Below are 12,355 nucleotides of genomic sequence, written 5' to 3'. Positions count from 1 at the left end.
AGTGACTATTCTAAAGGTGGTTAGGAATATCACTGAGAAATTACAGATCCTGAGCACTCCAATCCATGGAGATATGCTTCAGAATCATAAGATGAGCAAGAGAATCATATGGGATATTTCTCACCACCACAAGGTGATTCAAGTCATTATTCTAAGGGTGGCTGGGAATATCACCAAGAAATTGTAAATTCTGAGCACTCCAATCCATGGAGATTTGCTCCAAAGCCACAAATTGATCAAGCTAAGCACATGATATACTGTCTAGAACCATAAAATGACTTATGTCATTATCCTCATGGTGGATGAGAGTATCAACAAGGAATGAGGGAGTATGAACAATCAAGTGAAATGAGCTATTTTCCAGAGCCACAAAGTGACTCATACTGTGATGGCACGTACACAAATGATGGCTGTGAAGGAAAATGCAATGATTCACATTCTAATTATTTAAGGACATTATCACTTGATTGTGCTGCCAGAGCATACTTGGAAGATTGTTTATCCATGCCACAAAATAATCCACACTGTGATGAATTTGTGGGTGGGAGGATCAAAACCAAGTAACATTCAACAGTTCATACTCCACTTATCAAGAGCAATCATCACTTGAGCAAACCTTCAATTCACTCATACAAAATTGCCCAACCTCACCTCCCAGTTCCTCATTTGAAGATTGTTCATCACTTGATTATGCCTCAACACAAAATCTCTTCCAAGATCCATACAATTCATTCCACCAACCACAAAACTTATTTCATAATCCACAAGCTTCATCCAATACCACTCAAAACAACTTCACTACAGCACCCACATATCCAGAAACTCATTCTCAACCTTCATCTTTTGAGCTAATAGTTGAGGATCCCCTTCAAAAATCCAAAGAATTATTGAAAAGACAAGAACAACTCATGGATGAACAACAACAATCCTGGAGAGAAAAAGAAATCCTTCTTCAGAAGATGGATGAGCATTTGGAGAACATAGGAAACACTCAGAACCACTAAGCAAGAAGAATGAAGATCACTTGGTGGATGTGAAGGAGAAAGTGGAAGAGCAAGATGAGGAAGCCTCTGTGTCAAGTAAAATTTCAATGGAAAAGGAGGTGGTGGAGGCAATTAAACCTGAAGCTGCATATCCACAGAAGCCACTTGAGATAAAAGAACATGAAGACTCACAACCTCCACAAACCTCCCTGAACCAAAGACCCTTAACACTTGAATCTGTGATTGAGAAATATGAAGAGGAGATGAAGAAATTTTGGGAAGAACAACAAACTTCCTCCATGAAAGTGTTATTAAGTCAATAGTTGAGTGCAAAAGAGGAAGTGGAAGAACAAGAAAGTGAGAAGGACAATCAAGGAAGTCTAAACTCAAGTGAAGCAGAGAATTACATGAAGGAAGAGCTCACTGAACCATCAATTCAAAAGGCTCTTCATGAAGAAATCACTCTAACAATCAACTCCAAGTAAAAGTGTCACACTAAGTTTGGTGTGCCACTTATATTTTATGCAATGTATCATGCACACCCTCTTATTTTTGCAACCAAAATGTCTCTGTTTCTCTGCACCTTCATATCTTTAATTTTGCTTGCTTAGAGCACATGTACTACTAACATTTCATTGTGTAAGTGATAAATCGCTATTTTATGATTCATATTGTGTTTAATTGTGTGGTTTTATCAAGTCTTAGCCCACTTATTCATATGATTAATTGTATTCACAATTCCTTCCTAAAAATATTCTATGATTGAAAACTTGCTTCCTAAAGACCTTTTAGTTGTATATTTTTATTTTCTTTCGTACCATTCTATGCCGTGATCTGTGTGTTAAGTGTTTCAGCCTTCATAGGGCAATGATGGCGTAAGGAATGAAGAGGAAGCGTGCAAAAGTGGAAGGAACACAAGGAATTAAGGAGATGACCAGCGAGAAGTCACGCGGTCGCATGGCTCACGCGACCGCGTGAAATGGAAGAAATCACAGTGACGCGCTCGCGTTCCTAATGCGACCGCGCGGATTGGAAGTTGCACGAACGACGCGAATGCATGGACGATGCACACGCGTGGTACGAAAAACGCTGAGTGACACGAACGCGTGGACGACACGGCCGCGTGACGTGCGCGATCCGTAAAATTACAGAAGTCACTGGCATAGATTCTGGGCCGCATTTCAACCCAGTTTTCGGCCCAGAAACATAGATTAGAGCCAGGGAACATGCAGAGACAAGGGCAACAATTCATTTCGCATAATTTCAAGTTTTTAGATCTGATTTTACTCCTCCCCTAGGTTTCTCTTTTTGACATTCATAAATTAGGATTGAAGATTTTTGGCTTTAGCTTTTGAGAAGAGTCTACCTCCGGTACTAGTTATTATAGTTTGTTATTTACTTTTCATTTACTCTTTCGTATTCTCAATCTGTCCAGAGTTGATATTGGATTATTTTCATAGTTTATTAATACAAAACTATTTTTACTTTTAATTAATCTCTTTCATCATTATTTATTATGTCTCTTCTTATTCCCCTTATTGATTTTGTGAAGTTTACATTTATAATGATGGAGTAGTTCTCCAACTTGATTGGGAGTTGATTAAAAGGAGAACCTTGAGTTGGAATACTCAAGAGTTCAATTGTAATTGGTTCATTGTTGGTTGGCTTGTTAGTCACTAACTCTAATCCTTCCCAAGGGAGAGGATTAGGACTTGTGAATAGAAGTTGACTTTTAATTTGACTTTCCTTCATTCGTTGAGGGTTAACTAAATAAAAACAATGACTAATTATTAATTGATCTTGACAAAATTTCAACAAGGATAGAACTTTCAATTAATCTTCTCACGGTCAAGATTTTATTTAAATCATATAAATTCTCTAATTTAATTTTTTGTTCATCAAACTCAAAACCCATTTTGAAAACCTCTAATTGATAAAATAGCACATCTTCCTGCAACTCGTTGGGAGACGACCTAGGACTCATACTCCCAGTATTTTATTTCTAAAATTTGTGACAACTCTTTTTTTTAAATTGATAAGTGGATTTTTCGCCGGTTAAGAACTGTACTCGCAACGCCATTTCTCTAATTAATTCTTAATCTGCCAATTTCTGCTCACGTCAATTTTTGGCGCCGTTGTCGGGGAGTTGCAATAGTGTGCTAATTTATTGATTGAAATTTATTCAATTGCATTTTTCTTTTTATTTTGTTACTATGAGCTGCACGTTTCTTTCATTAAATGACGCGTTCACTTCCTGATCCAAGCTTGCCAGTATTTGACCCTGAGATTCAAAGAACTATTTCACATATAAGGCAAGCTCGGCATCGGCTAGTCCTCTCTGAGGGCGAATCTGAAACGTCATCTAAGGAAGAAACAAGCTCCCTCTCTACTGATCTAGTTGATTCACGTGCAGGTGACATGGCAGCACCTAGGAGAGTCACTATCCAAGAGGCTGGAGCCCCTGATTTTACACTACAGCCATACCAGGCATGTCACCCAATAGTGGCTGTGGATTTTGAAATAAAGACTGCACTACTCAACTTGATGCCCAAGTTTCATAGCTTACCTGCTCAAGAGCCTATCAAGCACCTTAGGGATTTTCAGACAGCTTGTTCTACTGTTAAGCGTGATGGTACTGACAAAACTTCTATTCTGTTAAAAGCTTTCCCATTCTCTCTTGAGGGAAAGGCAAAAGAGTGGTACTACACTCAACCTGGAGCAACCGTTTCTAACTGGGATAAACTTAGAAAGGAATTTTTAGAGAAATTCTTTCTAGCTGAGGTTACCGATAAACTAAGGAAAGACATTTCTATGATCGTTCAGGACGAATCTGAGACTCTCTACGAATATTGGGAGTGCTTCAATAATCTTCTGGAAACATGTCCCCACCATATGATTGACAAGATAGTGTTGCTCGGTTACTTTACACAGGGCATGAAATCTCAAGATAAAACCACATTGGAAGGCGCTAGCAATGGGTCTATGAAAAAGTACAAGACTACGGAAGAGGCATGGCAATTGATCAGCGACTTAGCTGAATCTACTAGGAATCACAGGCAGAAACAAAGCCGGTCAAGAGCTGTTGCAGAGGTATCCTCTAGCAAAGAGACTACTGTTCTAACTCAAAGCTTATTTGAAATGACCAACTTACTGAAGCAGATGCAATTGAGTCAACAACAAGCTCAGCGAGTTCAGCCTTCTCCACCACACCAAAGCCAACAGTTGGTTCCACAAAGAGTATGCGGGATTTGTGCCGATTACAGTCATTATACTGATGAGTGTCCGCAACTCCAACAGGAAGACCATACTATGGCAACCACTTATAACTTATATGATCGCCCCAATAAAGGGTACAATCAGGGTGGCAGCTACAACCATGGATGGCAGGATAACCCCAACCAAGGTTGGAGGGACAATTATAACAGAGGAGGCAGAGATAATAATAGAAACCAGAGATGGAATAATAATAACAACTTCAGGCAGCAGAATCAGAATCAAGCCTACAGAGCACCTCATCTAAGGTAGCCTCAAGCATCACAGCAGACCCCTCAGTTCACTTATCCCTCTTCATCTCCTAATGACGAGTTACTATAATCTATTGATAGGAGACAGTAGTCCATGGAAAACAACCTTACTTCTACTCTAAATGGTCTGAACTCTACCTTGCAAGCCCTTGTTTCACAGATTGGATCACTGAATAACTCTAACAACTAGTCCTCAAGCTCTGGTGGACTCTCCTCTCAACCATTACCCAACCTCAAGGGTGGCATCAATGCCATTAACCTGAGATCTGGAACCACACTACAAGAGAGGAATTCAGAGGAATCAAGCCCATCAAAACACGCCCCAGCTGCGGACACGGCTGAGGTAGAGGATGTTGAAGAAGAAGATGAAGCACAAGGCATGGCTGAAGCAGAAGCAGCCCAACCAAGGAGTGCGGAACCCCAGCAAGCTGAAGCTATAAAAGACGCCACTCCTATTCCATTTTCACACCTTGCTAAGAAGCCCAGGAAGCAGATGGAACTTGATCCCAAAATCGTAGAGATCTTCAAAAAGGTTGAGGTAACTGTTCCCCTTTTTGATGTTATTTAGCAAATTCCTAAATACGCAAAGTTTCTAAAGAATTGTGCATACATAAAGATAAAATTAATGAATTAGAAACTATTCCTTTAGGTAGTTCTATATTTGCTTTAATGGGAAATATACCTGAAAAATGTAGTGACTGATAAACTACTATTTCATGGTTTATCTTGTGCTCAATTGAGTGGATTTTATCAATTCTTTACCCACTTATTCATACTATTTGCATGGTTTTACATTTGCCTTCCTAATTATGTGCTTTGATTGAAAACGTGCTTCTTTGGCCTTAAGTTCCCTATATTTAATCCTCTCTTATTACCATTAGATGCCTTGATATGTGTGTTAAGTGATTTCAAAGACTACAGGACAGGAATGGCTTAGAGGATAGAAAGGAAGCATGCAAAAGTGGAAGGTATACAAGAAGTTGGAGAAATTGCTAAGCTGTCCAGCCCGACCTCTTCGCACTCAAACAGTTATAACTTTAGTTACAGAGGTCCAAACGATGCGGTTCCAATTGCGTTGGAAAGCTAACGTTCGGGGCTTCGATTTGATATATAATATGCCATAGTTGCCCTAACGCTAGGCAATGCAAACGCGTGATTCACGCGGACGCGTCGCATCTGCGAACTTTAATCCGCGTGGCCGCGTGGGTGACCCCTCCGCGTCACTTGGCCGCGACCTGTACGGACCAGAAACCGCTGCAAGTGACTTCTGGGCTATTTTTGACCCAGTTTTCAGCCCAGAAAACACAGATTAGAGGCTATAAAGTGGGGGAATGCATCCATTCATGAGCAGACTTTCATAATTCACTTTTCCATAATTTAGTTTTAGTGAGAGAGGTTCTCTCCTCTCTCTTAGGATTATGATTAGGATTCCTCTTAAAGGATTTAGGATTTATTATTATTCCAACTTACAATTTTCTTCTTCATTCCAGGTTTAAATGTTCCTTTCTATTTAATTTCGTTCCTATTTTTATTCACCTTTATACTTTAATTGATATTTATCTTTTGAATTTGGCTTATGACTTTTATGTTAGGATTTTCTTAATTAATGTGATTTGAGGTATTTAAGTTTATGATTGTTTCTTTTTATTATTTCCAATCTGAAGACATTTTATTCCAGTAGATATAATTTTCTTTCCTTTTGGTCTTGGTTAAGAAATCAGTAACTCAGGAGTTATCTTAGCTCAACATAATTGATAACTGTTATCTTTGCTAATTGAACTGAACTTCAATAATCCCAACCTTTTTTTAGGAATTAAATAGGATTCGAAGGTCAACTAATTACTCCCTTGACTTTCCCTTGCTTTAGCAAAGGTTGACTAAGTGGAATTAAGATTCAACTTTCATTATTATTGCTAAGAATAACAAAGTCTGGACTTCCAATCTCTCATACCTTACCAAAAGTTTTTTTTACAGTATTTATTTATTTTAATTATCATTTAAATTATTTGCCATATTTATTCTTCATCCTCAAAATCCCGATTTTACCTTTTTCATAGCCAATAATAAGAACATACCTCCCTGCAATTCCTTGAGAAGACGACCCGAGGTTTGAATACTCGGTTATCAATTTCAAAGGGGTTTGTTACTTGTGACAACCAAAACATTTGCACGAAGGAATTTCTGTTGGTTTAGAATCTATATCTACAACGCAACTATTTTTATAAAATTCTTTACTAGCAAAAATCTCAACGTCAGTGACCCAGGCCCATGCATGGTTAACTGTACCATTGGAGGTGTGATATTTTCTGACTGTATGTGTGATTTAGGAGCATGCATGAGTATTATGCCCTTGTCTATATATAATGCTTTAAGGCTCCCTCCCTTAAAAAGGTCGACAGCTCGTTTTGTGTTAGCAAATAAAAACATTATCACAGTGGCTGGAATTGCTGAAGATGTATTAGTGAGCATTAAGGGGCTCACGTTTTCCATTGATTTTTATATCCTGAAGATGCCCCAAAATAACTCAGGGAGACCTTCATCAATCCTGCTTGGTAGACCGTTTTTGAAGACTTCAAAATTCAAGCTAGATGCCTTTTCGGGTACCTATTCCTTTGATGTAGATGGCAGAACAGTGAGCTTCAATCTGGATGAAGCTATAAAGCATCCCCCAGAAGATCACTCCATATTCCAATGTGACATCATTGATGAAATTATAGCTGCAACTCACCAAGAAGAAATAGAAGAGAGTCACATGGAGCAAGATCCAAGTGTGGGGACACCCTCTGAACATACTGAAAATTCATTATCATTTTCACCAACCCTAGAGAATCCAGAACCAAACCATGTGCGGAAAATGGAATTAAAGCCCTTTCTTCTACACCTCAAGTATGCATACTTTGAGGACAAGCAGAAGTTTCCAGTTATCATTGCAAGAGAGCTCACTTTCCAAAAACAAGAACAACTGCTTAGTGTATTGAGGACGCATAAAAAAGTAATTGGATGGAGCTTGGCAGATATAGTAGGCATCAGACCTCAAGTTTGTGAGCATAGAATATTCTTAGAAGAAGGAGCAAAGCCTGTCCGTCAACCTCAGAGAAGATTGAATCCCACCATCTTAGAAGTTGTCAAGAAGGAAGTAACCAGACTACTTGAAGCAGATATCATTTACCCCATTTCAGATAGCGAATGGGTCAGCCCAGTACAAGTGGTGCCCAAGAAATCTGGAGTCACAATAATAAGGAATGAGCAAGGAGAACGTTTGACAACCAGAGTGTAGAATGCATGGAGAGTTTGCATTGACTACAGGCGTCTCAACCAAGCCACTCGCAAGGATCATTATCCCTTGCCATTCATTGATCAGATGCTTGATCGCCTGTCAGGTAAATCTCACTACTGCTTTTTAGATGGTTATACAGGTTATTTTCAAATCCATATAGCTCCTGAAGATCAGGAAAAGACTACTTTTACATGTCCTTTTGGGACTTATGCTTATAAAAAAATGCCCTTTGGCTTGTGCAATGCACCAGCTACTTTCCAAAGGTGTATGATGAGTCTTTTCTCTGATCTTATTGAGACCTGTATGGAAGTTTTTATGGATGACTTTAGCGTTTATGGTGATTCATTTAACCTTTGCTTGAATAGTTTGTCTAAAGTATTGGACAGGTGCATTAGTTCAAACCTTGTTTTAAATTTTGAAAAGTGTCATTTTATGGTAAAACAAGGTATTGTTCTAGGACATGTTGTTTCTGATACTGGTATCTCTGTAGACCCAGCAAAGGTAGATGTTATTTCTAGTTTACGTTACCCCTCCTCTGTGAGGAAAGTCCATTCATTCCTTAGCCATGCAGGTTTTTACAGGAGATTCATTAAGGAATTTAGTAAGGTAGCACTACCCTTATCCAGACTACTGCAGAAAGACATTGAGTTCGAGTTCAGTGAAGATTGCAAACAAGCGTTTGATAAGCTAAAGACTGCCTTGACTCAAGCTCCAATTGTGAGGGGACCAGACTGGAGTCAACCATTTGAAATCATGTGTGATGCCTCCAATCATGCAGTAGGAGCAGCACTGGCTCAACATGAAGGTAGCGACCCTTTTGTAATTGCTTATGCATCTAAGACTTTAGATGCTGCTCAATCTAATTACACTACTACTGAAAAAGAGCTTCTAGCTATCGTTTTTGCTCTGGATAAATTATGAGCCTATTTACTTGGTACTAAGGTAGTAGTGTACTCAGACCATACAGCTCTAAAATATTTATTAGCAAAAAGGAGTCTAAACCAAGGCTAATACGTTGGATGCTACTGCTGCAAGAATTTGATCTGGAAATTAAAGATAGAAGTGGTAACCAAAATTTAGTGGCTGACCACTTAAGTCACCTTGAGCACATTAAAGATGACTCCATTCCTATCAATGATAATTTCCCATTTGATAGCTTACAAGCAGTATCTGATGTAGCCCCTTGGTATGCACATGTAGCTAATTATCTAGTTAGCCATACTTTTCCTCCCAATTTTACTAAGCATCAGAGAAACAAGCTGAAAAGCGAGTCCAAATACTATGTATGGGATGACCTATATCTGTGGAGGTGTGGTGCTGACCAGGTAATTAGACGGTGTATACCTCAATCAGAATTCCAGTCCATTTTAGAGGCTTGCCACTCATCTGAGAGTGGAGGACATTTTGGCCCTCAACGAACTGCTAGAAAAGTTTTAGACTGTGGATTATGGTGGCCTACTCTTTTTAAAGATGCTGCTGATCTTTGTAAATCTTGTCCTCCATGCCAAAGGTTTGGTAATATATCCCAGAGGGATGAAATGCCTCAACAAATTATGCTTTTAATGTTTGGGGCATTGACTTCATGGGTCCATTTCCAAATTCTAATGGCCACCTTTATATACTGTTAGCTGTAGATTATGTTTCTAAATGAGTGGAAGTAATTCCTACCCGTACTGATGATGCTAACACTGTTGTTTCCTTTGTTAGAAACCATATTATTTGTCACTTTGAATCACCACGAGCAATCGTGAGCGATCAAGGCACTCACTTTTGTAACAGGAGACTGACAGGTTTACTAAAGAGGCATGGGATAATTTATAAAGTATCAATAGCCTATCACCCCCAGACTAATGGGCAAGCAGAGGTGTATAATAGAGAGATAAAGCGCATACTGCAAAAGGTAGTCAAGCCTCATAGGAAGGACTGGAGCATCAGGCTCCAAGACACGATTTGGGCACATCGGACAGCATACAAGACACCGATTGGGATGAGTCTTTTCCGCTTGGTTTATGGAAAGGCTTGTCATCTCCCAGTTGAGTTAGAACACAATGCCTTCTGGGCAGTAAAGGAATGCAACATGGATTATGAGAGAGCCGGAGCTGAATGGAAGTTGCAACTGCAAGAATTAGAGAACCTTCACCTAGAAGCTTATGAAAACTCCAGGCTGTATAAAGAGAAGGTGAAGGCTATGCATGACAAGTGCATTAAGAGAAGAGAATTCCAACCTGGGAACTTAGTCCTACTTTACAACTCCAGAAGGCGACTCATGCCAGGAAAGCTGAGATCCAGATGGGATGGTCCCTATTGAGTAGAGAAGGTGGAACCATACGGAGTCTTTCACTTGAGCCATCCTTCAAGCTCTGAACTTATCAAAGTCAATGAACATCGCTTGAAGTTATTCCATGGGAAAAAGATGGCGAAAAACCAGGAACTAGAGATCTTTCTCTTGGAAGATCTGCCCACAGCAGAAGACTGAGCTAGTCGAGCGTCCAACTTAAGGACGTTAAAGTAAAGTGCTGGGTGGGAGACAACCCACCATGGTATGATCGTTCTTCCACCTCTTCTTACCCTCCTTCGTCAATAACTCTTCTCAGTACTAATGCTTATATTTTGCATCTCATCAGCTGGTACACGAAATTGCAATCACACTTTTGCAATCCCGCACAACTAACCAGCAAGTGCACTGGGTCGTCCAAGTAATACCTTACGTGAGTAAGGATCGATCCCACGGAGATTGTCGGCTTGAAGCAAGCTATTGTTATCTTGTAACTCTTAGTCAGGATATCAATAATTCTCAGGTTTAATTGTGAAAAGTAGAAGAACATGAAATAGATACTTGTTTTGCAGTAATGGAGAACAGGTTGAGGTTTTGGAGATGCTCTATCTTCTAAATCTCTGCTTTCCTACTATCTTCTTCTTCATGCACGCAAGGCTCCTTCCATGGCAAGCTGTATGTAGGGTTTCACCGTTGTCAATGGCTACCTCCCATCCTCTCAGTGAAAATGTTCAACGCGCTCTGTCACAGCACGGCTAATCATCTGTCGGTTCTCAATCAGGTTGGAATAGAATCCAGTGATTCTTTTGCGTCTGTCACTAATGCCCAGCCTTCATAAGTTTGAAGCTCGTCACAGTCATTCAATCCTTGAATCCTACTCAGAATACCACAGACAAGGTTTAGACCCTCCGGATTCTCTTGAATGCCGCCATCAACTCTAGCTTATACCACGAAGATTCTGATTAAGGAATCCAAGAGATATTCACTCAATCTAAAGTAGAACGGAGGTGGTTGTCAGGCACACGTTCATAGGTGAGAATGATGATGAGTGTCACGGATCATCACATTCATCAAGTTGAAGAACAAGTGATATCTTAGAATAGAAGCAAGCGTGATTGAATGAAAAACAGTAGTAATTGCATTAATCCATCAAGACACAACAGAGCTCCTTACCCCCAACCATGGGGTTTAGAGACTCATGCTGTAGAAGGTACAATATGAAACGTGTAAAAATGTCATGAGGTAAAGATACAATGTCAAAATATCCTATTTATAGTGAACTAGTAACCTAGGATATACAGAAATGAGTAAATGACGTAAAAATCCACTTCCGGGGTCCACTTGGTGTGTGCTTGGGCTGAGCATTGAAGCTTTCATGTGTAGAGACTTTTTCTGGAGTTAAATGCCAGCTTTTGTGCCAGTTTGGGCGTTTAACTCCAATTTTTGTGCCAGTTCCGGCGTTAAACGCCGGGAATTCTGAAGCTGATTTGCAACTCCAGTTTGAGTCATCAAATCTCGAGCAAAGTATGGACTATTATACATTGCTGGAAAGCCCAGGATGTCTACCTTCCAACGCAATTGAGAGCGCACTAATTGGGCTTCTGCAGCTCTAGAAAATTCACTTCGAGTGCAGGGAGGTCAGAATCCAACAGCATCTGTAGTCCTTTTTCAGCCTCTGAATCAGATTTTTGCTCAGGTCCCTCAATTTCAGCCAGAAAATACCTGAAATCACAGAAAAACACACAAACTCATAGTAAAGCCCAGAAAAGTGAATTTTAACTAAAAACTATAAAAATGTAATAAAAAATAACTAAAACATACTAAAAACATACTAAAAATAATGCCAAAAAGCGTATAAATTATCCGCTCATTACAACACCAAACTTAAATTGTTGCTTGTTCCCAAGCAACTAAAAAACAAAATAGAATAAAAAGAAGAGAATATACTATAGACTCCAAAATATCAAAGAAACTTAGCTCCAATTAGATGAGCGGGACTAGTAGCTTTTTGCTTCTGAACAGTTTTGGCATCTCACTTTATCCTTTGAAGTTTAGAATGATTGGCATCTATAGGAACTCAGAACTCAGATAGTGTTATTGATTCTCCTAGTTAAGTATCATGATTCTTGAACATAGCTACTTTATGAGTCTTGGCTGTGGCCCAAAGCACTCTGTCTTCCAGTATTACCACCGGATACATACATGCCACAGACACATGACTGGGTGAACCTTTTCAAATTGTGACTCAGCTTTGCTAGAGTCCCCAATCAGAGGTGTCCAGGGTTCTTAAGCACAC

This window comes from Arachis hypogaea, chromosome 4 (genome assembly GCF_003086295.3).
Source record: "Arachis hypogaea cultivar Tifrunner chromosome 4, arahy.Tifrunner.gnm2.J5K5, whole genome shotgun sequence".
In the NCBI taxonomy this organism is placed as follows: domain Eukaryota; kingdom Viridiplantae; phylum Streptophyta; class Magnoliopsida; order Fabales; family Fabaceae; genus Arachis; species Arachis hypogaea.
The sequence above is the reverse complement of the archived record's forward strand: the minus strand, read 5'-3'. Positions refer to the sequence as shown.